At 37.7% G+C, this 24748-nt stretch overlaps 1 long non-coding RNA gene across 1 annotated transcript; it reads left to right on the top strand.

The window, feature by feature from the left end:
• Nucleotides 1-417: 417 nt before the first annotated feature.
• On the top strand, nucleotides 418-24010 carry LOC129037520 (uncharacterized). The gene is made up of 3 exons (XR_008502832.1): nucleotides 418-553; nucleotides 638-804; nucleotides 21416-24010. It is a non-coding gene; the product is annotated as an uncharacterized LOC129037520 (long non-coding RNA).
• Nucleotides 24011-24748: the final 738 nt, after the last annotated feature.

Raw genomic sequence — 24748 nt, 5'->3', positions numbered from 1 at the left:
AATGATAGAAGAATGTTCCTCCTCTCCTTTTCTTCCTGGACAACAGATCAAATATTTCTCAGATCTTTTACAGTTGAATTGGAGTCACATGGACAGGTATGATCTTAAAATATAAAAAATTATTTTAAAATTACATGCTAAAATTTTATAAAAATAAATGCTAAAACTAACTCAAATGGAAGCATTTGATTAAAAAATTTATCCAAAAAAGTTTGAATTTTATATGAAACAGGATAGAAGATGAAAAAGCTAAAGAAACAAAATACAAAGAAATTATGGCTGGGGACAGTGGCTCACACCTGTAATCCCAGCACTTTGGGAGGCTGAGGTGGGAGGATTGATTGAGGCTACGAGTTTGAGACCTGTTATTTGGAGGCACATGGGAAGGAAAGTTTTCTTTGAGATATTCCACATTTTATAATATTCTTCAAGAGATTTACAGAGTCCCTTGAGTGAATTGTTGGTTTGTTCTTAGTACTGAATTTCCTATTCAAATTTATTTAGAAGTTCATTTCTTACAGTGATCTCATCTCCTATTAAGATATTCTTCAAGGTAGGTTCTTGGCCAGTTTCTCAATGACAGATTTTTAAAAATATTGTTAATCTTTTTATTAATATGAGAACATAATTGTTCCAGATCTGGAGGCCATCCTTTAAGCTTCTTGCAACAGTCTGGGAGCAAAGAGTCTACTCGCCACTGGGTAGTGGGCCATGGACACCCCAGTCTCCACCAGAAGTTCGGGATTGCAAAATGGGACTCTGGCAGCAAATTTCAAACTGTATGCCAGACCTGGCCCTTTGCAGGTGGGCATCGCTAAAAATTTAAATTACCAAAATTGACTCAAGAGTAAACCTATGTCTGAGGAGAAAGCCTTTGGAAAAATTGAATTAGTAAGCAAAAACCTACCCAAAATAAATAACAGTAAGTCTAGACAATTTTACACAGGTATTACCAACAAACATTCAAAGCACAGAAAAATCTCTTTAGCACAAAATGCTACAAAATACAGAAAAAGAAGAAAATTCTGTAGTTTCTCTCATGAAGTTAATATATTCTAGGTAGCTGAACTAGAAAAATAAGAGAAAGAAAAATTATAGGTTAATCTTCCTTATGAGTACATGGCTTATGAGTACATGCAAGTATCATAAGATGTTGACAAATTGAATCAAGCATTTTAAAAAATGCGTTATGATCAAATATGATTTATCCTAGAAATAATGTAAGAGAGTTATAAAATTCCCATTAACATTAGGAACAAGCATTAATACTTATTATCTCCGCCAATAATCATCATTGCTCTGGAGTTCCTAACCAATGAAATAAGAAAGAAATAACCAGTTATATGGATTAGGGAAGATCAAATATTGATTATTTGAATATTCTTTTTTATAGAAAATCCAATAATTGTACAGCTGAAAAACTGGAATAGGAGAGTTAAGCAAAGTTTCTACATACAAGAGCAAAGTAGTCAAATCAATAGGTTATCTGTAGGCCAGTGCTAATTACATTGACATGGTGGCCTTAAAATTTTTACATGCAATTCATAAATCAATTTCACTGATATTACTCTACCAGATATTGATATTCTAAAGTTGTAATTATACGACTGTATTATTGTGTCAGAAATAAAATTAATAGACCAATAAAACAAAACTCAGAACAGATTCACATATTTGATAACTTGGTGTATGACAAGTGTGACATTAAAATTCAGGAGTAAAATAAAGAAATAACAAATAATGCCGGGATAATTGGTTAGTCACATGGGAAAAAGTCAGAAAGATCTCTGCCTCACTCTATTTACATGGAATATACTTCAGATGAAAGAAACTTAAATATAAAGAGCAAAACTTTAAGACTTTTAGAAAAAGATAGGAGAATTTATGGCTTCCAGTAAGGAAAGCTTTCTTAAGCTAGATGCAATGGCATAAACGATAAAATGCATTGATTTTTTTATAACATTAAATAAAACATGTGTTCCATAAAAGACACCAAAATACAATTAAAAGATAAGTTACAGTGCCTTAGTCCATTCTGGCTGTATAAAAAAATACCATAGACTGAGTGGCTTAAACAACATTTATTTCTCATAGTTTCTGAAGGCTGAGCAGTCCTAGTCAAAGTGAGCCCACTTTCTAGTTTATAGACCACCATCTTCTCACTATGTCCTCACATGGCGGAAAAACAAGATGGCTCTCTGGAGTACTTTTAACAAGGGCACTAATCCTATTTATGAGGGATTCACCCTCATGATATAATCACTTTCCAATGGCCTCAGATCCAAATACTATCACATTGGAAGGCAGGACGGAGGTGGGAGGGTTGGATTTCAACATAGGAGTTTTTGGGGGACACAAACATTCAGTCCATAGCACACAGACTGGGAGAAAATGTCTGTAATGCATACATCTTACAAAATAATTCATATCTAGACTATAAAGAGCTCCTCAGGTAGATAAGAAATATCAAAAGAGAACAAAAACACAAACATAGTTCACAGAAGAGGAGACTCAGATGGCCATAAATATATGGAAAAAATGCTTAACCATTTATCATGAAAATGCGAATGTGAACCAGAGTTTACCTATAACATACAACAAACTTCCAAAATGACTGAAAAAAAAAACCCTTATATTAGCAAGTAAAACACATACACACACAAACACACACACTTCCACAGGAGCAGGAATTTATACAACCACTGTGGCAGTCACTATTGGTTGCCCATAACATATCTATCCACCTTTCTTCCTAAAGAGCAGAAGCACAGTTTTATAAGTATGTGATTTCTAGGTTCTCTATGTCTATGCGTCTATTTTTATGCAATATCATGCCATGTAGTTACCATAGCTTTGTTGTATATTTTGAAGTCAGGTAGTGTGATGCTGCCAGCTTTGTTTTTGTTTTTGTTTTGTTTTGTTTTTGTTTTTGCTTAGGATTGCTTTGGCTGTTTGGATTTTAGGTGTTTTTTTTTCTATTTTTGTGAAGAACGTTATTGGTATTTTGATAGGGATTGGATTGAATATGTAGATTACATCGGATGGCATGGTAATTTTAAAAATATTAATTCTTGCAATCCATAAATATAGGATGACTTTTCATTTTTTTGTGTCCTCTTAATTTTTTTTCATCAGTGTTTTGTAGTTTTCATTTTAGAGATATTTCACCCCCTTTATTAAATTTATTCCTAGACTTTTTTGGGTAGGTATAATTATAAATGGAAATGCTACTGATTTTTGTATGCTGATTTTGTATCTTGCAGCTTTACCGAATTTATCACCTCTAAGAGTTTTTTGGTAATCTTTAGCATTATCTATATATAAGATCATGTCATCTACAAACAGGGACAATTTGACTTCTTCCTTTCCAATCTGAATGGCTTTTATTTCTTTCTCTTGCCTAACTGATCTAATTAGGACTTCAATACTGTGTTGAATAAGAGTAGTGAAAGTGGGCATCCTTGTCTTATTCCAGTTTTCAAAGGAAAAGCTCCCATCTTTTCCCCATTCAGTATGTTAGCTGTGGGTTTGTCATATACGGCTTTTATTGTGTTGAGGTGCTTTCCTTCTATGCCTAATTTGTTGAAAGTTTTTATCATTAAGTGATATTGAATATTATGAAATGCTTTTTCTGCATCTATTGAAATGATCATTTTTTTAAATTCTTCGTTCTGTTGATGTGATATATCACGATTATTGACTTGCATGTTTTGAACCATCCTTGCATCCTTGGGATAAATCCCACTTGAACTTGAAGCCAGGCTCAGTGGCACATGCCTGTAGATGCAATATGTTTAGTTGCAACAATCCCCCCACTCCTGAGGTGGGAGGATTGCTTGAGCCCAGGAGTTTGAGACCAACTTAGGGAACATAATAAGAGACCAACTTGGGGAACATATTAAGACCCCATCTAAAAAAAAATGACAATAAAAATCCAACTTGATCATGTATAATCTTTTTGATATGTTGGTAGATTCAGTTTTCTAATATATTGTTGAGATTTTTTGCATCTATGTTCATCAGGGATATTAGCCTGTAGTTTTCTTTTTTGTTGTGTTTTTGTGTAGAATTATAAAAAAAGGTCTACACAATATATCTTCTAATTGGAGATTGTGGTTGAAATGTGATCTTTTTATATACAATTGTTTCAAATTAGACATTGAAGTTTTTAATACACTTATTTGTAACTGGCATTTAAATTATAACCTCAAACAACAGTATTTACTTAAACTATGATTTTTGACTATTAGCCAATATGTAGCGGTTAGAATTTTGGCTGTTTCCTCAAAGAAACTTCCCCAAATATCTGTGAAAAGTATTATGAATTAAAGATATATTAATTCTACTGTTTTAAAAATATATTTTATACATACTTAAGGAAATTAAAATTTGTGCAATAACAGTCCTACTTTTTGTAAAATAGAAAACTTCAGTTTAAATGCTAAAATGGAAATGATTTAGGTTGGAGATAACTCATATCTGTTGCAGGAAGTATAATTTTTAAATTTTATCTCAATAGGTTTTGGGGGAACAGGTGGTGTTTGGTTCCATGAACAAGTTCTTTAGTGGTGATTTCTGAGATTTTGGTGCACCCATCACCTGAGCAGTGTACACTGTATCCAATGTGTAGTCTCCTCACTCGCCTCCCACTCTTTCCCCTGAGTCCCCAAATTCCATTGTATCATTCTTACACCTTTGCATAGAGTAAGTAAAATTTAAATAGATCTCTGATAAAAATATGTATAGTGCTAAATATTTTGAATTAAAGCTTATGATTAATAGCTATACTTAAAAGATAAAATTAGTGGTAGATGATACCCAGGTCATTTGATAGAACAATTTATTTCAAAATGAACAATTTATACCTAAATGCTGAATAAGAAATTAACACATACTGTGAGAGAGGGGTCTTTGCTTCAAAAAGCTTTGCACTCTATCTTCCTAGGAGGTGATTAAAATTAGTTCTCTAAATTTATATTATTTTCCCCATCTATTGGGCTATAACTATCTCCTTCGTGTAGGACATTGATGTCTCATGACTTCACCACTACTACGGAGAGAATTGTTGCCATATAGGCATTGACTGTGAAGCTTCTAGAACACTTGTCTCCAAAATGGGGATGTATACTCCCAAGAAGACATGCAAGTCAATTCTAAATATAGTTAGGTAGAGAGACAGAGATATTAAGCTTTACTTGTGTTTAATATATTAATTGATACTGACAAAATCAGGCTTCTTTGTCTGATGGTCCCATTTTATATATAATATGTAAGATATGCCTAAGAAACGAATCTCACACAGGATTTACACCGGAAGATTTTACACTGGCACCACATTTATGTAAAATTATGTTACCGCATGTTGCAATTAAATGTACTTGGTTAAATGGATCAGATGATTATAGTACGTCCTCACTAACGTCGTCAGCAGGTTCTTGGAAACTGACTTGAACCAAAACAGTGTACAACAAAACCAATTTTATCATAGGATAATTAATATAAACCAAAGTTAAGTTTCTGTAGCATATTTCTGGTCACAAAACCCACCAAACTTTTAAATAAAGACCAAACCACTTCTAATAATAAACACTGAAATAAATGTGAGCTACACATACATTTAAAGATTAATAAAAACAAGTAAGATAATTATTTACCTGCTTATTCCAGTTCAGGGTTGCTGGTAGCTGGAGCCTTTCCTGGCAGCTCAGGGCTCTAGGCAGGAACCAGCCCTGGAGAAGACACCATCCCATTGCAGAGCACATTCACATCCACGCTCACTCAGACCAGGACAATTTAGATGTGCCAATTAACCTAATGTGCACATCACTGGGATGTGGGAAGAAACCAGAGTACCCAGAGAAAACCCACACAGACATGAGGAGAACACGCAGGCAGACTCTACACAGATAGTGACCTCAGCCAGGAATACATTTTTTTTCTCATCAACATTGTAACAAAATGACATTGAATCATATACCAGGAGGACCTGCTGTATATCTCCTATGTTACCCGAAATACTTTGTAATTTGAGGAGGTGTTACCATGAGCATATTTTATACAATAAAGGGTTCATTCTTTACCTCAGGAAAAAGTATTTCTATGAACTTGGGTTTAGAGACTGAGGGGAAGGATTATGTGTTATATCCTCATCTGTAATGCAATCCTTAGGCCCAGGATGAAGCAAAACAAGAATGTGGCAAGAAACGAGAGAGAGAGCCAATACAAAGCTGCATTAACCAGAATGCCGCTACTAGTGTCAAATACCATGGCTCAGTCTCATGTGGCCATCTTCTTAGAGGCTTTATAAATGACTTCATCTTCCCAGGAGAGTCCCTTGGGAGGAGAAATGGGGAAGTAATAATCTTCTGGCCTTCTTCTCTTGGCCAAAGCTTGTGATTATTAATTTTATGTGTCAATCTAACTGGGATACTGGATGTCCAGATATATGGTAAAACATTATTAGAGGTGTCTGTGAAGTTATTTCTAGAAGAGATTAGCATTTAAATCAGTACATCAAGTAAGGCAGATTGTTCTCCCCAATGTGGATGGGCATCATGCAGTCTGTTGAGGGCCTGAATAGAACAAAAAGGTAGAGGAAGGTTGAATTTGCTCTTTGTGTGATTGCTTGAGCTGAGGCATCAATCTTTACCCTGAGTGCTCCTGGTTCTCAGGTCTTCAGACCTACACTGAAATGGGCACCATCAGCTTTCCAGAACTACATTTCTGGCTACAATACATGGGAAAAACAAACCTAAATGTTTTTCAGACTCTCTACTAACATACTCAATACAACACTTCAGAGGCCAGATGTGTGAGGTTATCTCTCCACACACCAAGCAAGCACTCCTCCAGCAGACACAAGCTGGGTGTCCCGTAGTTCAATTCAATCCTAACACTGTCTACCTGGAGATAACATCAGACCCCACAGGTTGAGTCCTCAGTCCCCCAAGAGTGTCCTCCACTTCAGATGCCAACTGCAAGCCCCAGGTTGTGGTCTGTGCTTCCGACAGAGCAGCCATAAATTGGGGTTCCCATGACCCCCCTTCTCAGTTTCTGTTAATTTACTAGAGGTTCTCACATAACTCAGGGAGACACTTACATTTACCCACTTATTATGAAGGACATTATAAAAAATACAGATGAACAACCAGATGGAAAAGTACATAGATTAAAGTATGGAAGAAGGGACATGGAGCTTTCATGCTCTCACTGGCACATTACTTTCCAGAAACTTTCACATGTTCAGCTATCCAGAAGCTGTTCCAAACTCTGTCTTTTTGAGTTTTTATGGTGGCTTCATTGCATAGGCATGATTGATTATATCATTGGCCATTGTTAATGGCCAACTCAATCTTCAGCCCCTCTCCCTTCTCCATAGGTTAGGGCTGAAAGTCTGAACCCTCTAATTACGTCTTGGTCTTTCTGGCAACCAGCTCCCATCCTGAAGCTATCTAGGGTTCCACACCTACTGGTTATCTCATTAATATACAAAAGATAATCCATCATTTCTGAAATTCTAAGGGTTTTAGTATCTGTATGCCAGGAAACAGGGAAGAAGACCAGATATATATTTCACAATACCACAATGGCTTTCCTGGGTCTCCAGGTAAATGGCAGAACATAGGACATCTTAGCATAATCTCATGAGCTAATTTCTTAATAATTTTTTATAATACATCTCTCTTTATGTGTACACACACACACACGCACACACCCCTATTATAGGTTGGTGCAAAAGTAATTGTGGTTTTACCACTAAAAGTAATGGCAAAAACCGCAATTACTTTTGCACCAACCTCATAGTCCTGTTTCTCTGGAAAACCCTAACTAATACAAAGTTTGACCCCATGGAGCTTTGATTCTCCCACATTTTGGACTTGTACATATGTGACTGCCAAGGAATCATGTGGTGGCATCTTATGCCTTAGCATCAAAAGAGAATCCCAGGATGGGAGGACAGGTGCTAGTAGTTTGTACCTTGTGAAGTCACACAGGTCACACATACCTGTATGCTGCTGCAATGGCTGCTGGAATAAGTACACAGAGTCCCCAAAGACTAGTGAGGCCAGGATGTGTGAGTCATTTTCCATTACACACAAAAAACCCAATTGTTCTAAGTATGTATTTTACCAAGCAGCTTTATAGAAAGAAAAACAAACAAACAAACCAAACAACAACAACAACAAAAAAACCTTGGCCAGGCACAGTGGCTTACACCTGTAATCCCAGCATTTCGGGAGATTCAGGCGGGTGGATCCTTTGAGCTTGGGAGTTTGAGATCAGCCTGGGCAATGTGGCGAAACCTCATCTCTACCAAAAATATAAAAACTAGCCGGGTGTGGTGGTGCACACCTGTAGTCCCAGCTACTTAGGAAACTGAGGTGGGAGGACTGCCTGAGCCCAAGAAGTAGAGGTTTCAGTGAGCCAAGACTGTATCACTGCACAACTGTTGCCTGGGCAACAGAGCCAGATCCTGTCTCAAACAACAAAAACAGTCCTTATATTTAATCTCTTACAGATTAAAAAAAATAGTATTTTAGCAATTATTAAAAAGTATCTTGTTTTTGAAAGAAATTTGTGTTAGGAAAAGGGCATTTTGAATATAAACTGAAAAATTTTCCATTTTTAAGTGATACAGCTAAAAATTATTACAGCTTCTATAAAATCCTCTTATCAACATGCCTAACAAGATTTTTCTAATTTATTCTAAATCTTTCACATAAAGAATTCAGTGAGTTTTAAATTCATTTATTACATAAGAATATTATAACTTTTTATTAGTTTATAGAAAAATTTAGTGACATCAGGATAAATTGATATTTATTATATAAAAGTTATGAAAACTTTTGTATAGTTGCTAAGTAGGATTAAAAAATGAGTATCAGAATTTGGTAAACATAGCCAGAGATATATTTCATTTGGACACAAATGTTTTTGTGCGGTTTCTTTTTCAGTTAGGAAGATCATTAAAATCATGTACTGATATAAACTAAACTTAGTACCAGACTTTCAAATCACTTGATTCCAAAGTTTAAATCAAGGTTTTTAAAAATATTTTCAATTATAAAATGATTAATAATTTGCTAGTGAGAGTAAAGATGTTTGTATTATTAATAAATAAAATGAAATATTAGGCTTAGTTTAGTTGATGTATATATTTAATCCTATAAAATTTCTTTTGTAATAACTGTGTCTGCAGAGTAGCATATTTATGATTTATAAATATTATATGCTCAGAATCCTTGATTGATAAGAGCATATGATTAAAAAATGAAAACACTTATTGTAGAGTTATTCATAGTTACATACGTATGTAACATATGTATGTAACTATGACTATATATGATATATGTAATATAAATATGTATAAAATATATATTTATATATAAATACGTATTATATATAAATATATATAAAATATATATTTATATATAATACGTATTTATATATAAATATATATAAAATATATATTTATATATAAATACGTATTATATATAAATATATATCATATATTATATATAAATATAAACAAATATATATATATATATAAAAAGAACCACGCTACATTGTCTTTAGGACAATGTCCTTCAATCTTAGCTGATCAAGTACTCTGTGTTTTCCTATCCGGTTTTACTACCCATGACTTCTTGGCAGTAATTCCTATCTACCTTCCTAATCATTTCTCTTCATTCACTTAACACTTCAACTACTGACTCACTGCCTTCCTGTACATCTTCATTCCTGTCATTGTTCTTAGTGATTCCAAGAACCACGTAGAAGAAACACTCTGAACTTTAGCTCCTCTATTCCTTGACCTCTCCTCTTTCAATGTTTTCCTCTACCCCACCTTTGCCACCTATCACAAGACCACTGGAACTTATCACCACTAATGAAACCACCTGCTAATTCTTTATTTGAAACATCCTACTTTATGACCATCACCTCCTGTTCTTCTAATTCATTTACCTGAGTCTTCCATTGCTGCAGTTCTTTAGCCCTATTGTAATCTCCAAACTACTGTTTTCCTTGTTTGAACTTCAGTAGCTTAACATTGGTAGAAAACACTAGGGTGACTGATAACACTTGAAATTCATCACAAAAACTTCAACTAGCCATTCAATACTGCCTACCATCCTTGTATGTTTTTCTAGCAAATTTGCTTTTGACTTTCTCAGATGACAGTTGAAAACCTGCACTTCACCCTTCACACACCTTCGCTGCTTAACTGAGAAAATAGAAGGTATCTGCTGGGCACAGTGGCTCAAACCTGGGTTCCCAGCACTTTGGGAGGCTAAAGTGGGAAGACTGCTTGAGCCTAGGAGTTCCAGACCTGACTGGTCAACACAGCATGATCATGTCCCTATTAAAAAAAAAAAAAATTAGCCAGGCATGGTGAAGCATGCCTGTAGTCCCAGCTACTCTGGAGGCTGAGGCAGGAGGATTGCCTGAACCCAGGAGTTCAAATGACTAGGTTTATGAAGGCTGCAGTGAGCCATGACTGAACCACTGTACTTCAGCCTGTGCAGCAAAGTGATACCTCGTCTCAAAAAAAAAAAAAAAAAAAAAAAAGAAGAAGAAGAAGAAAAAAAAGAAAGAAAAGGGAAAAGAAAGTAGAAAACATTGAAGGTAAACTCCCTCATCTTCCCACACGAAATCTAACCAAACGGAAACTTTGCCCTCTTTGTTACGGTGAAGGAAATATCCCTGCCATTATCAAATGCAAATCTTCCTACTTTTCTCTGGATTTAATCCCCTCTTGCTTGTCATGGACTAGGAGTATTTGCTCCTCTGCTCCTCTATCTAGCAGCATCACTCTCACCCTTTCTGTTAGATCATACCTATTAACATATCTGACATGCCCCATGTTAAAAAAAAAAAAAAGTAAACACACTTCTGTTGATTCCATCTTATTTTCTAGATACTGCCCTGTTACTTTTAATTCTTCTATTTAACATCTTAAACATGTTATCAATGTTCACTATCACCACTTTCTTTCTTGCAATTAATTATTCACCCCATTCTAATCTAGCTTCTGTTTCCACCTCTGCAGTGAAACTGCCTTTGTCAAGGTCTCCCACAGTCTCTGCATTGCCAAACCCAACTCCTCTCTTCTTACCTCATTTGATGCCTTGGCAGCATTAGACCCAGCAAAACACTCTCCTTAAAGCCTTTCTTTCCTTGGCTCTGTGACATCATCGTCCTGGTTTTCCTCTTACCTCACTGTTACTCCTTCTCTCTTTGCCAAGGCTCATAGCTAGTCTCTTTTCAATTCTATCAGAGCTTTCTCTCTAAGTGATCTTATTTAGTCTCATGGATTTAAGTAAGTTGTACTGTATACACTCATGATTTTCAAAATTAATTTCTAGCCCAATGACCCAAACTGAGCTTTTGACTTTCTTCACAAACCTAGTTATTTGCAACTCTCTCTCATCTCAGTATATGGCACCATTATTCATCCATTTTCTAAAATAACACTCAGGTATCAGCTTTAATTTTTCTCTTTCTGCAATTCCCTACATCCAATTCATCATCTAGTTCATTTTTTTCTACCACCAAAAAATATCTCAGGTTTTACCACTTCCCTCTATCTACGTACCACCATTCAAAATTAAGTCACCACAATCTCTTTCTGTACTATGTGAAATAGATTTCTTTGCTTCTTCTCTTGCCCTTCTCCAAAAAAAATTTGTCTTCACATAGCAATCAGTAATCACTTAGAAACACGAATCAGGAATCATTTTTTTCTTAGATTAATTCAGTGGTTTCTCATTGTCCTTAGAATATGTCCATTCTTCTTATAATGGCCTGTCTGGATGATGTGGCTCCTGTATACCTATACAATGTTACCTTCTACCCTTTATATTCTCCCTTAATTATTTTATGGCAATCCAGTTGGCCTCTCTTCTGTTTTTCAAATTCCCAAGGTGCTTTCTGATGCCAAGGCATTTGCTCTTCCTGTTCTCTTTGTCTGCAAAGCTCTTACCTCAGCATTTTTGCATAGCTAGCTCATTTTCATCCTTCAGGTCTCAGCCTAAATGCTATCTCCTCAGAGTTCTTAATTGACTGCTCAAGACACACCTGCCCTGAATATAATTATTCTTTATTTCGTCTTCCTTCTTTCGTCTTACTTTATACCACTTCTCATGATCTATATTTGGCTTTTCTATTATTTCTTGTTTGTGACATGCCAAAAATGTAAGTTCTATGCAGGTAGAGATTGTATCATGTTCATTATCCTAACCTTGGGATCTAGTATAATGTCTGGTACAAGATAAATTTTCAATAATATTTATGAACAAACAAAAGGTGGCTTCTTTTTCCTTGTCTTACTTTATGCTCTCACTATTTACATTTTTTCAGTTTACTCTCTGGTAACCATCTGTATTAGGCAGTCAGAATGCAAAAACAAAATACCACAGGCTGGGTGGCTTAAACAACATAAATTAATTTTCTCTCAGTCCGGAGGCTGGAAATTCCAAGATGAAGGTTCTGGCCAATTTGGTGTCTGGGGAGGTCTCCCTTCCTGGCTACATTCTCCATATACCCTCATGGCCTTTTTTCTTGGTGTGTGTACCTTGCAGTGAGGGAAGGGGAAGGAGGGTTTCTGGTGTCTCTTCTTATGAAGACACTAATCTTAGAAGATTATGACTCCATACTCCTTACTTTATCTAACTTTAATTACTTCCTTGGAGGCCCATCTCCAGATACAGCCATATTGGGAATTAAGGCTTCAGCATATGAATTTTGGGGGGACACATCATCATCTTTTCACTACTGATTTCACTCACACAGACAAAGTGTGCATGGAGGAGCCTCTGTCTACTGAACTCTTAGCTAGTTCTTATTTAAGCACACTCACAGTTTTTTGTTATTTTTATATAGACATATGCCTTGATTTGCATTTTAGTATACATTTCCTTTCCTTCCTCCACACAGAGCTCTTTAAGTAGTGGTTCCATATATATTTACTGATTAACTAAATCTACATCCATATTTCCATTTACAAACATTCACCCAACATCCAATTCTTTATCACCAACTGCTGATTATGTTTACACTTGGATTATCCATTTTTGTCTCAAATTTGTTGTGTCCCAAACTTATTTGCTCAACCACCAGCAAGCTTTCTCTTTGTCACTGCATTACATTCTCCTGACAATAGAGGCCTAAAACTTTGGCATAATCTATGACTCATTCATTAGTTTTCATCTGCTTTATCTAATTAATCGCTAACCCAGTTATTATTTCCTTTAACATCTTGCATAAAATGTTTTTTCCTCTAGAATCTTTCTGTCATTTTAAAAATAGACTTTTTTATTTAAGGGATTTATATTTACAGAAAATTGCAAAGAGAATAGAGAAATCTCTTTTATCCTTCATGCAGTTTTTCCTATTATTAGCATCTTAACATTAGTATGGTATATCTGGCAGAACTAATCAAACAACACTGATGCATTATTATTAACTAAAGTTCATACTTCATTCATACCTCCTTGGTTTTTACCTAATTTCTTTTCTATTTCATAATCTTACCCAGGATATTGCATTGCATTTAGTTGTAATGTCTTCTTAAGCTTCTTTGGGCTGTGATATTTTCCCAGATTTTCTTTGTTATAGATGACCTTTAGAGTTTTAAGGAGTACTGGTTAGGTATTTTTTAGAATGTCTCTCAGTGGGTTTGTATGTAGTTTTTCTTATGACTATACTGGGGTTATAAGTTTTGGGGAGAAAGACTACAAAGTGCCATTCTCATCATATATCAGGAGTGCATGCTGTCAACATGATTATTGTTGCTAATGTTAACCTTGATCACCTGACTGAGGTGGTGTTTGTTAGATTTCTTCATTGTAAAGTTATTCTCTTTCTCCCTTTCTGTACTGTATTCTTTGGAAGGAAGCTATTATATGCAGCCCACACTTAAGAAGTGGGTAGTTATGCTCCCCTCTTTGAGAACAGAGTTTCTTTAGAAATTACTTGAATTTCTACACAGAAATTGGTCTATTCTTGCCTATTTATTCAATTATTTATTTATATCAGTGTGAACTCAGGGATATTTATATTATACTTTGAGTTATAATACAATGCTGTTATTTACTTCATTCCTCAAATTGTTCCAGCTCTAGCCATTGGAAGCTCTTTCACTCAGCTCCTATGTTCCTTTGACATACCTCATTTTTTTTTTCTTTTTAACATTTCCTTACATCCTGGCACTATAAGATGCTCTAGGGTCATCTTGTATATTTCTTGTCTGTATTGGTTTCCTATTGTTATTGTAACAAGTTACCATAAACTTAGTAGATTAAAACAACACAAATTCATTATCTTGTTATTCTCATGGTAAGAATTCCAAAATGGGTCTCACTGGGCTAAAATTGAGGTGTACGAAGGGCTGCATTCTTTCTGAAGGCTGAAAGGGAAATTTTGTTTTTCACCTTTTCCATCTTCTAGAGCCTTCTAACATCCTTGGATCATGGTCCCATTCCTCCATTTTCCTTTCTTTCTCCTTTCCTTTCTTTTATTTTTTTTCCCCCCCCAGAGTCTTGCTCTGTCACCCAGGCTGGAGTGCAGTGGTGCAATCTCGGCCCACTGCAGCCGTGACTTCCTGGGCTCAAACTATCCTCCCCCCTCAGCCTCCCGAGTAGCTGGGAATACAGGCGTGTGCCACCATGCCTAGCTAGTTTTTTGTTTTGTTTTGTTTTGTTTTGTTTGATTTCACCATGTTGCCTAGATTGTTCTTGAACTCCTGGGCTCAAGCAATCCTCCCACTTTGGCTTCCCAAAGTGCTGGGATTACAGGTGTGAGCCACCGAACATGGCCTCCATTCTTCCATTTTCAAAGCCAGCAAGATCAAGTTGATTCTTTCTCATGCTGCCATCTCTCTGGTTCTCCTTTTCTGCCTCCCTCTTCTACACTTAAGGACTCTTGTGATTATATGGACTCACCTAAAAAAATCCACAATAATTTCCCTCTATTAGAGCTAGCCGATTAGCAATTTACAATCCATCTGCTAGAGCTGGGTGTGTTGGCTCACACCTGTAATCCTAACACTTTGGGAGGCCAAGGCAGGAGGATTATATGAAGCCAGGAATTTGAGACAAGCCTGAGCATCAAAGTGAGACCCTTTCTCTAAATAAATAAATAAATAAATAAATAATAATAATCTATCTGCTATCTTAATTCCTCTTTGCCATTTAACATGACATATTCAGAGTTTCTGAGGATTAGAATGTGGACCTCTTGAGGAGGAAGGACATTATTCTACCATATTGCCACAGTTTTGACTCAATTATTTCTCCAAGGATTGCTGTTTCCTTTTATTGGAGAATTGTCTCTGCAATCAAGATTTGGGCACTGGGTGTGCCCACTGGTATTGGGGTATAGTTTCTTTTAGGCCCTCTCAACTGAAAAAGGAAATATATATATATGTACACTATTCCATGGATACATATAGAAATCCCTATTTCTACATGTACCCATTTGTATTTATATTAAGCTAAATATGAGTTCATATTGATATCTTCACCTCTAATATAGTATCTGTCATTAAAAAAAAATGTAGGGTGGGTGAAGTGGCTCACGCCTGTAATCCCAGGACTTTGGGAGGCTGAGGCAGGTGGATCACCTGAGGTCAGGAGTTCGACACCAGCCTGGCCAACATGGTGAAACCCTGTCTCTACTAAAAATACAAAAAATTAACCAGGCGTGGTGGCATGTGCCTGTAATCCCAGCTACTCGGGAGGCTGAGAGAGGAGAATCATGTGAGCCTGGGTGGCAGAGGTTGCAGTGAGCTGAGATCATGCCACTGCACTCCAGCCTGGGTGGCAAGCGAGACTCCGTCTAAAAAAAAAAAATCTAGCCCTAGGCACTGTAAGCATAAGTTACCCTAAAGCATCCTGACTAAGTGGTCACCTTAGTTCATTCCTTTATTTATTGTACATAGTACCACAAGATCAATTTTTCTTAAAGACTGCTTTTTTATCAGGTAACCATGTTTAAAAACACCCAACAGTATTCTATTCAATAACAATTTGTCCATAGTTTAAGCAAAAATCTTTGCCTTATAAAGCTTTCTATAATCAGTGTCCATGCTAACCATCTAACTTTACTTTCCAGAATTTCCTAGGATAGCCACTGACTTCTCATAGCTCCTCATGGCCTCTCATGTTAATCAGGTTAGCTTTATGGTCCTTTGAAAATGCACCATTTTAGGTTTTACATGGTATCTTTGCTTTTGTAAATATTTCTTCGCTAAAATTTCATTTGTGTTCAATTCCACTTACCATTGAAAATCCACTTATTCCAACTATCATTAATGTATTCCAGCCAACATTAATTTTTCTCTCTTTTAGATCCTATAGCACTTGAATAAAGAATCTATATCTTATACTGAAACATTTAATAATCATTGTAAGGAGTGTTCAGTGTTCAGTATACATCACTGAACAAGTTAACTTATTTAACTATTTCTTAACTTTCCCAGCTTTGTAGGTCTTCCAAACAGAAGCCTATCTCATCCCTCTTTTTTTTTTTTTTTTTGCCTACATTATAAAGGTAAGAAATTTATCTTTCCTTTAAAATATCTTCAATTTGTTTTTTAAACCCCTCAAGACCAGTTGCTTTCCAATGTTACAGTACAAAAGATTCACCTGGGAAATTGATAAGAAGGCACATTCCTTGATCTTATATTCAGAGACTTTGATTTGCTGCATATTTTTAGTTTCTTATTGCTGTTTTAATGAATTACCACAAACTTAGTGGCTTAAATAACACAAATTTATTACCTTACATTTCTGTAGTTAGAAGTTCGAACGGGTCTCATTGGGTTAAAATCACGCTGTCAGGAATGCTGTGTTCCTTTCTGAAGGCTCTAGAGGAGAACCGCTTTTCTCGCTTCCAGAGGGCACCCACATTCTTTGACTCATGGGTCTCGTTCTCCTTGAAAGCCACCACATGGCATCTCTGTGCCTTTCTTCTGTAGCCACACTTTCCTCTGACTGTTTCTCCTCTTCTGCCTCCTATTCTACTTTAAGGACCCTTCTGATTACATTGGATCCATCTGGATAACCTAGGTGAATCTCCTTAATTTATTTAGTTATTTTTTTAGAGGGGCCTCACAATGTTGCCCATGCTGGTCTCTAACTCCTAGGCTCCAGTGATCTTCCTGCCTCGGCCTCCCAAAGTGTTGGGATTACAGGTGTGAGCCACTGTGCCCAGCTTTAATCTTCCTGTTTTAAGGCCAGCTGATTAGCAACCTTTATTCCATCCACAACTTTAATTCTCCTTTGCCAGGTAACACAACATAGGCTGTGGTTTTGGGGATTAGGATGTGGACATATTTGAGGGTCATTATTCTATTATAGTAGCACTGGGGTGGTGGAGCCCAGGAAATTACCCTTTTAACAGTCATTCCAGCTGATTCTGATGAAAACAATCAGGACAACACAATTTGAGAAACACTCCTTTGGTTATTTATGCATAACAGCTATATTTATTCAACTTTGGAATTCAAACAAACACAGAGGTGATTTAAAACTTAATTTAAACAGAAGATTTAGTGCAAAGAGAAAAGTAAAATCAGACTCTGATAAACATGGTTATCCAGAAAGAGCTGTTTACACAGAAAGAAAAGACACTGGCCGGTTTCTTGATCTTTCCGTGTTTTATTCTGAGGTGTTGCGGAGTGGTAACATAGTTTTACAATGTAAAGAAACATTTTACAGCCTGAAAACCAAATATTAGGAACAACACCTATAATATAACTTAAGTTATGACATTAAATTTTACTTGGTTTTAAGAGTATACTTGGCTAAAGATTCTTTATTGCTTGGTCCATTTTATACACACACACACACACACACACACACGGTCCATTTTATACACATACACACACACACACTATATATATGTATGTATATAACATTCAAACAACATCCTAATCCTAAAGCACTCCTTTCTTTTTCCTTTTTTTTTTTTTTTTTGAGATGGAGTCTCGCCCTGTCCCAGGCTGTAGTGCAGTGGCTTGATCTCGGCTCACTGCAACCTCCACCTCCTGGGTTCAAGCTATTCTCCTGCCTCAGCCTCCTAAGTGGCTGGGATTACAGGTACCTGCTACCACACCCAGCTAATTTTTGTATTTTTAGTAGAGATGGGGTTTCACCATGTTGGCCAGGCTGGTCTCAAACTCCTGACCTCATGATCCACCCGCGTCAGCCTCCCAAAGTTCTGGGATTACAGGTGTGAGCCACCCTGCCCGGCCTAAAGCACTCTTTTCTATCTCTCCAAACCAGCAACTAAGCTGAACTATGCTAGGAATAGTCTATAGTTCCTTTACTTATCTTATTGAAAAGATTCAGTTTGATGAGATTTATATTATATATAAGAATAAATTCAGCTATTTTATTAAGTACTTTAGTCTAGCTTAATAGTATTTTGAAACATCATCTACTTTTGCATAGCCTTTTTATTGGTTTATTGCTCATAAATCATATTTTCTCAAAGCTCAAGAAAAATTACTTTAAAAAATCTGGATGCTGGGCATGGTGGCTCATGCCTATAATCCCAGCACTTTGGGAGGCCGAGGCTGGCAGATCACTTGAGGTCAGGAGTTCGAGAGCAGCTTGGCCAACATGGTGAAACTTCGTCTCTTCTAAAAATACAACAATTAGGCCAGGCGCGGTGGCTCACACCTATAATCCCAGCACTTTGGGAGGCCGAGGTCGGTGGATCATGAGGTCAGGAGTTTGAGACCAGCCTGGCCAAGATGGTGAAACCCCATCTCTACTAAAAATACAAAAATTATCCAGGCGCGATGGCGGGCACCTGTAACCCCACCTACAGGGAGAATGAGGCAGGAGAATCACTTGAACCCGGGAGGCAGAGGTTGCAGTGAGCCGAGATCATGCCACTGCATTCTAGCCTGAACGACAGAGCAAGACTCTGTCTCAAAAAAACAAAAACAAAAAAACACAAATTTAGCCAGGCATTGTGGTGGGTACCTGTAATCCCAGCTACTCGGGAGGCTGAGGCAAGAGAATCGCTTGAACCCGGGAGGTGAAGGTTGCAGTGAGCCGAGATTGCGCCACTGCACTCCAACCTGGGTGACAGGGCAAGACTCCGTCTCAAAAAAAAAAATTGAAAAATGGGTTTCATCTGTTTAGTTCCTCTTGTTCTTTAAATCATAAAATATTTAAACCTAATTATATGCTTTATTTTTTAAAAGTACTTTTTAGAGCTCAAGTTCAGCAGAGCTGTTTACAGTATTATTGTGAGAGAATAGAGAAGAAAGAACTTTAGAGAATGATTAAAATTTTAATCAACGAACAAGTGAATTAAACCAATATTTAGTCAAATCCAACTAAACTGAAATGTTAACTCAATTGAACTCTCATAACAATGCATAAATATAGTATAATTATCCCTTATTTCTTAGAGAGGAAACAGGCTATGTTGAGTGATTTCACCCAGCCTTCATAGCTGTTAAACAGTGAAGTTAAGTAACTATTCAAACTTGAGTCTCTGACTCAAAGGTAAATGCTCTTCATAGTATAATCAGGCTTCTATATGCTTAACTTATTTGGCTTATTATTATTTTTTTCTTGGTAGGGAGACACTCACTAACCCACAAGGGTAGAAGGCAGACATGAGGTGGGGAAAGGTTGGCCAGTGTTGGCCCTGGAGGTAGAAGGCGATGTCTTCCAGGGTTGGCTTGATTACATGTTGAACCAAAGAGCTGATTTCTGGAATTTAGTAATCAGTCAAGGGTTAGTATTAGAGTGTGTCTTTGTTTTGTGTTACTATAACATAATACTGGAAACAATAATTTACAAAGAATAGAGATTTAATTCTCACTGTTCTGGAGGCTAGGAAGTTCATGATTAAGGCACTGGTATCTAGTGAAGGTCTTCTTTCTGTATCTTGACATCGTAGAAGGCTTAAGGGCACAAGAAGGATGAATTTCCACCATCAAACCCCTTTATAATGGCATTCATCCATTCATAACGGTGAAACCCTTATGACATAAATACTTCCCCCAAAGCCCCACCTCCTAATACTGCTAGATTGGGGATTAAGTTTCCAACATGAATTTAGAGGGATATATTCAGACCATAGCAGGGTGTCTAGTCCATAATTTCAAATAATTCAGTATCCTTCAAGTCACTGAAATAAAATGTCCTCTATATGTAGTAATTATTTTTCCATATGAAATTATTTTGGGTTATCAGATATTTCAGTTGTTGAGATAGATTTTTATTCTGTCTCATCATTGAACAGCTTTCACTACTCTCAGCTGTACCGTACAACATGGAGCCAAGCAGAGGCCAGACCCTGAGAGCACAGAGTGTGAATATTTTTCTCTACCAGATCATAGCCTGGTCAGTAATCATCACCCCACCACAATGAGACCCCTGGACATGGGCCACCCATGCTAGATGCTTTGAAAGACAAAAATCAATTAATATAAGATCTAACTCCTAACAAAAGATATGGATAATCACAAGTCAGATGGCTTTGATTCCTAAATTCATCTCGGGTTGTAATTAAAAGACTTTTAAATTAGCACTAAATTATTCAAATCAAGTAATTAATCTGGTTTTTTAGACTTGAAATGTAATCAGCATTTCCTATGAAATTTAAAATTAAAAACTTTTTTTTTTTGAGGTGGAGTCTCGCTCTGTCACCCAGTTGGAGTGCAGTGGCGTGATCTCGGCTCACTGCATGCTCAGCCTCCTGGGTTCACGCCATTCTCCTGCCTCAGCCTCCCAAGTAGCTGGGACTACAAGGTGCCCGCCACCATGCCCGGCTAATTTTTTTTTTTTGTATTTTTAATAGAGACAGGGTTTCACCGTGTTAGCCAAGATGGTCTTGATCTCCTGACTTCGTGATCCGCCTGCCTGGGCCTCCCAAAGTGCTGGGATTACATGCGTGAGCCACTGTGCCCGGCCAAAAACATTTTTAATAGATATTTAAATATAACTACCAGTAAAATGTTGTATGACTCAGTTTACTACTCCATGTGATACCACTGAGCAGTGTTTCCAGAAATGTATCACCACTGGCAATACCTGAGATAACATTAGGAAGCATGAGACATGATTTCATGTTCATGGATATGGCATTAATTAGCATTGAATCACATAACGACAAAGTTATTTCCTCCTAAACAACATTTAATCTTTGTGATTATCTCAAGGAGGACATCTCAGTTTGGTGTTGTCTCTAAATTTCTCTAATTTTTCATTTTGCCAAGGTAGAGCAGACCCCTGTAAAAAGTTTTCATCAGGTAATATACTAGCTAGAATATATTACCATCTTTTATTATTTTTACTCTGTTGTGTTTATATTCACTGTTACTTTCCATTCATGGCAAATAATTTGGTTTTTCTATTTGCGATAGCGATATAAAATTTTTCTTGAGGTGTCTGGAAAGATGGCTGAATAGGAACAGCTCCGCTCTGCAGCTCCCAGCGAGATCAACGCAGAAGGAGATAATTTCTGCATTTCCAACTAAGGTACCCAGCTCATCTCATTGGGACTGGTTAGACAGTGGGTGCAGCCCACAGAAGGCAAGCAGAAGCAGGGTGGGGTGTCACCTCACCCGGGAAGCACAAGGGGTCAGAGAACTCCCTCCCCTAGCCAAGGGAAGCCGTGAGGGACTGTGCCGTGAGGAACGGGGCATTCCGGCACAGATACTATGCTTTCCCCATGGTCTTTGCAACCCACAGACCAGGAGATTCCCTTGGGTGCCTACACCACCAGGGCCCTGGGTTTTAAGCAAAAAACTGGGCTGCCATTTGGGTAGACACTGAGCTAGCAGCAGGAGTTTTTTTCATACCCTAGTAGCCCCTAGAATGCCAGCGAGACAGAACTGTTCACTCCCCTGGAAAGGGGCACTGAAGCCAGGAAGCCAAGTGTTCTAGCTCAGTAGATCCCACCCCTACGGAGCCCAGCAAGCTGAGACCCACTGGGTTGAAATTCTCGCTGCCAGCACAGCAGTCTGATGTCCACCTGGAATGCTTGAGCTTGGTGCAGGGAGGGGCGTCTGCCATTACTGAGGCTTGATTAGGCAGTTTCCCCCTCACAGTGTAAACAAAGCTATTGGGAAGTTTGAACTGGGTGGAGCCCACTGCAGCTCAGCAAAGTTGCTGTAGCAAGAGTGTCTCTCTAGATTCCTCCTCTCTGAGCAGGACATCTCTGAAACAAAGACAGCAGCCCCAGTCAGGGACTTATAGATAAAACTCCCATCTCCCTGGGACAGAGCACCTGAGGGAAGGGGCAGCTGTGGGCACAGCTTCAGGACACTTAAACGTTCCTGCCTGCTGGCTCTGAAGAAAGCAGCAGATCTCCCAGCACAGTGATCGAGTTCTGCTAAGGGACAGACTGCCTCCTCAAGTGGGTCCCTGACCCCTGTGCCTCCGGAGTGGGAGAGACCTTCCAGCAGGGGTCGACAGACATCTGGTTGGTGCCCCTCTGAGATGAAGCTTCCAGAGGAAGGAACAGGCAGCAATCTGTGCTGTTCTGTGGCCTGCGCTGGTGATACCCAGGTAAACAGGATCTGGAGTGGATCTCCAGCAAACTCCAGCAGACCTGCAGCAGAGGGGCCTGACTGTTAGAAGGAAAACTAACACACAGAAAGGAATAGCATCAACATCAACAAAAAGGACATCCACACAAAAACCCCATCTGAAGGTCACCAGCATCAAAGACCAAAGGTGGATAAATCCACGAAGATGAGGAAAAACCAGCGCAAAAAGGCTGAAAATTCCAAAAACCAGAACACCTTTTCTCCTGCAAAGGATCACAACTCCTTGCCAGCAGGAGAACAAAACCAGATGGAGAATGAGTTTGACGAATTTACAGAAGGAGGCTTCAGAAGGTGGGTAATAACAAACTCCTCTGAGCTAAAGGAGCATGTTCTAGCCCAATGCAAGGAAGCTAAAAATGAAAAAAGGCTGTAGGAATTGCTAACTAGAATAACCACTTTAGAGAAGAACATAAATGATCTGATGGAGCTGAAAAACACAGCACGAGAACTTCGTGAAGCATACAGAAGTATCAATAGCTGAATCAATCAAGCAGAAGAAAGGATATCAGAGATTGAAGATCAACTTAATGACATAAAGTGTGAAGTCAAGATTAGAGAAAAAAAGAATGAAAAGGAACGAACAAAGCCTCCAAGAAAATGGGACTATGTGAAAAGACCAAACCTATGTTTAATTGGTGTACCTGAAAGTGCTGGGGAGAATAGAACCAAGTTTGAAAACACTCTTAGGATATTACCCAGGAGAACTTCCCCAACCTAGCAAGACAGGCCAATATTCAAATCAGTAAATACAGAGAACACCACAAAGATACTCCTTGAGAAGAGCAACCCCAAGACACATAATCATCAGATTCACCAAGGATGAAATGAAGAAAAAAATGTTAAGAGCAGCCAGAGAGAAAGGTCGGCTTACTCACAAAGGGAAGCCCATCAAACTAATAGCAGATTTCTCTGCTGAAACCCTACAAGCCAGAATAGAGTGGGGGCCAATATTTAACATTCTTAAAGAAAAGAATTTTCAGCCCAGAATTTCATATCCAGCCAAACTAAGCTTCATAAGCAAAGGAGAAATAAAATCCTGAGAGACAAGCAAATGCTGAGCGATTTTGTCACCACCAGGCCTGCCTTGCAAGAGCTCCAGAAGGCAGCACTAAACACATAAAGGAAAAACCAGTACCAGCCACTGCAAAAACATAACAAACTGTAAAGACCACTGACACTATGAAGAAACTGCATCAACTAACAGGCAAAATAACCAACTAGCATCATAATGACAGGATCAGATTAACACATAACAATATTAACCTTAAATGTAAATGGGCTAAATGCCACAATTAAAAGATAGAGACTGGCAAATTGGATAAAGAGTCAAAACCCATCATTGTGCTGTATTCAGGAGACCCATCTCACGCGTAAAGACACACATAGGCTCAAAATAAAGGGATGGAGGAATATTTACCAAGCAAATGGAAAAGAAAGAAAAAAAGCAGGGGTTGCAGTCCCAGTCTCTTATAAAACAGACTTTAAACCAACAAAGATAAAAAAAAGACAAAGAAGGGCATTATATAATGGTAAAGGGATGAATGCAACAAGAAGAGCTAACTATTCTACATATATATGCACCCAATACAGGAGCACCCAGATTCATAAAGCAAGTTCTTAGAGACCTACAAAGAGACTTAGAGTCTCACACAATAATAATGGGAGACTTTGACACTCCACTGTCAATATTAGACAGAACAATGAGACAGAAAATTAACAAGGATATTCAGGACTTAAACTCAGCTCTGGACCAAGCAGACCTACAGAACTCAGAACTTGAACTCAGCTCTGGACCAAGCAGACATCTACACAACTCTCCACCTCAAATCAACAGAATATACATTCTTAGCAGCACCACATCGCACTTATTCTAAAATTGACCACATAACTGGAAGTAAAACACTCCACACCAAATGCAAAAGAACGGAAATCACAACAGTCTCTCAGACTACAGTGCAATCAAATTAGAACTCAGGATTAAGAAACTTACTCAAAACCGCACAACTACATGGGAACTGAACAACCTGCTCCTGAATGACTACTGGGTAAATAACGAAATTAAGGCAGAAATTAATAAGTTCTTTGAAACCAATGAGAACAAAGACACAATGTACCAGAATCTCTGGGACACAGCTAAAGCAATGTTTGGAAAGAAATGTATAGCAC

The sequence above is a fragment of the Pongo pygmaeus genome, chromosome 4, assembly GCF_028885625.2.
Source record: "Pongo pygmaeus isolate AG05252 chromosome 4, NHGRI_mPonPyg2-v2.0_pri, whole genome shotgun sequence".
In the NCBI taxonomy this organism is placed as follows: Eukaryota; Metazoa; Chordata; class Mammalia; order Primates; family Hominidae; genus Pongo; species Pongo pygmaeus.
The sequence above is the reverse complement of the archived record's forward strand: the minus strand, read 5'-3'. Positions and strand labels throughout refer to the sequence as shown.